Consider the following 3,268-nt stretch of genomic DNA (forward strand, 5'->3'; position numbering starts at 1 on the left):
TTTTCTACAGTGCTTTCCTATGCCCAAATAACCATCCTCCACCAAATGCCAGCTCAATCCATTCATTATTTTGAGCCCAGATTCAACATTCGTATTTATGTCCAGTGTGGTACTTTGTAAAGCAAGTAGCACCTAGGCTCCTCCTTTTGAGGTGAAAATTTGTGAAGACGGCCTTCTTAGTAACTGACCATCCTCAGCCAAAACTCACGCCCATTAGCCATGTGCATTTCCCGTACCGCAAATCAAACACTTGGCTGCTTATTCATATTTGAGCATTGATCGGTCTCCTCATGAGAATATTATGTTGTGATTTTCTTCCTAGCACCTACCTGGGGAGTTCCCAACCCACTAGACATGCCAAGGCCGCCCAGAACACATGGCAACACCACGGTCATGCGGTGACCACGCGACGGGCATGCGAGCTTACGCGCTCTAGAGTTGGGGCCCTCGGCCACCGTCCAAACCTCGATGTCTTGCCATCAAACCATGTATTTCTGATTAAATAGATACTTATTTACATAGAAATGATTTTTGGAAAAAATAAAGAGCAAACTATGAGGCAGCTGCAGTTCAAATTTGACCCGCTTCTAGCTGAATCGATGAGAATTTGTCTTTTTCACCAGAGGTGGATCAAAATTTTTGACACCCAACCATTTTTTCAATTGTGCATTAAATATGGCCTAGTATTTTATAAAATTGATTAGGTCCAATTTTGCAACAAATATATGGTAGGTCCTTCACAAAAAAAAAACTCATTTCAGGCACTCAGAAAATGGAAAATGGTTTTTTCGTCCAAAGAAAATGAAAACTTCCTTAGGCAACATTGTTTGCCATTCCAATATGCACCCTTGTGCACAATATGAGATCATTTGAACAAACTATGCCATGAATGTGGACATAAGATTGAGCGTTTGGGTTGAAATCCATGAATCTTCACACTTGATAGCTCATTTTTTAGAACACTTTTTAAAAATAATTACCGTATTACAAGTTTATTATTTTTCCTGGAAACTTGGTCACATATAATGACACAATGCGAAGGTTTTCCAATTTTTTGATTTGTTTTGAATTTTTTATGCCTGTTTTAAAATGCGGTCAAAACGGCGGGCTTGAACGTTCCTAGTTAGTGGTTGAATCTTGGAAAACTTTTAATGTTTCTCTAATTAAATAGATACTTATGTACCTAGAAATGATTTTTGGAAAAAATAAATAGCAAACTATGAGGCAGCTGCAGTTCAAATTTGACCCGCTTCCAACTGAATTGGCGGGAATTTGTCTTTTTCACCAGAGGTGGATCAAAACTTTTGACACCCAAAAATTTTGTCAATTGTGCATTGGATATGTCCTAGTATTTTATAAAAATGATTTGGTACAATTTTGTAACAAATATATGGTAGGTCCTTCACAAAAAAACCTCATTTCGGGCACTCGAAAAATGGAAAATGAATTTTCCGTGCAAAGAAAATGAAAACTCCCTTTGGCAACATTGTTTAGAATTCCAAGATGCACCCTTGTGCACAATATGAGATCATTTGAACAAACTATGCCATGAATGTGGCCATGAGATTGAGCGTTTGGGTTGAAATCCATGAATCTTCAAACATGATAGCTCATTTATGAGAACATTTTTTTAAAATAATTACCGTATTACAAGTTTATTATTTTTCCTCAAAACTTGGTCACATATAATGACACAATGCGAATGTTTTCCAATTTTTTGATTTTTTTTGAATTTTTTATGCCCGTTTCAAAATGCTGTCAAAACGGCGGGCTTGACCGTTCCTAGCTAGTGGTTGAATCTTGGAAAACTTTTGATGTTTCTCTGATTAAATAGATACTTATTTACCTAGAAATGATTTTTGGAAAAAATAAAGAGCAAACTATGAAGTAGCTGCAGTTCAAATTTGACCCGCTTCCAACTGAATCGGCGGGAATTTGTCTTTTTCACCAGAGGTGGATGAAAACTTTTGACACCCAACCATTTTTTCAATTGTGCATTAAATATGTCCTAGTATTTTATAAAAATTATTTGGTATAATTTTGCAACAAATATATGGTAGTCCTTCACAAAAAAACCTCATTTCGGGCACTCGAAAAATGGAAAATGTTTTTTTCGTCCAAAGAAAATGAAAATTTCCTTAGGCAACATTGTTTGACATTTCAATATGCACCCTTGTGCACAATATGAGATCATTTGAACAAACTAGGCAATGAATGTGGCCATAATATTGATCATCTAGCTTGAAAGCATTGATCTCCACATATGATAGCTCATTTCTGAGAACACTTTTTAAAAAGAATTGTCGTATTACAATTTTATTATTTTGGCTGGTAACTTGGTCACATATGATGACACAATGCGAAGGTTTTCCAATTTTTTGATTTTTTTGAATTTTTTATGGCCGTTTCAAAATGCGCTCAAAACGGCGGGAAATGACTGTTCCCAGCTAGTGGTTGAATCTTGGAATTTTTTTGGTGTTTCTCTGATTAAATAGATACTTTTGTACCTAGAAATGATTTTTGTAAAAAATAAATAGCAAACTATGAGGCAGTCGCAGTTCAAATTTGACCCAATAATTTGTCTTTTTCACCAGAGGTGTATCAAAACTTTTTACACACAATAATTTGGTCAATTGCGCATTAAATATGGCCTAGTATTTCAGAAAAATGATTTGGTCCAATTTTGCAACAAATATATTATAGGTCCTTCACAAAAAATCTCTATTTGGACACTCGAAAAATGATTACAAATAGATAGAAAGATCAGAAATGCATACAAATTGGTGCTCATCCATAAAATGTGGTCTAACTGGAGTGAAAATTTGTATAATGCCCTTTTGCAAAATATTTTTGATAGTTGCTTCACAAAATAGCTCTATCTTTAGTACTTGGAAATTATTTTAAATCACAGATTCTCGGACCAATCAGAACGGTTCTCATGGATCACCTCACTCTATGTGATCTGAACCGTCCACACTAGGCGAATCCAACGTCTCTCGCTCACCTCTCAGCAGGCCAACCCAAACCCTAACTCCACTCCTCTCCCCTCTCTCCCCCGATTCAGATCCACTCGCAGCCGCCACCTACCTCCCGCCCCCGATTCAGATCCCGCCGCCCACGCCCGCCCGCCACCACACTCCGCTGCCCATGCCCATAGGACGCAAACCCCACGCCGCTCTTCCTCCGCCCGCCGACCCACCCCATCCCTGATGCCTCACTCGCCGCGCTCGTGCCGCCCTAACTCCCCTCCCACTCCAGCCGCCGCTGC

This window comes from Triticum aestivum, chromosome 7B (assembly GCF_018294505.1).
Source record: "Triticum aestivum cultivar Chinese Spring chromosome 7B, IWGSC CS RefSeq v2.1, whole genome shotgun sequence".
In the NCBI taxonomy this organism is placed as follows: Eukaryota; Viridiplantae; Streptophyta; class Magnoliopsida; order Poales; family Poaceae; genus Triticum; species Triticum aestivum.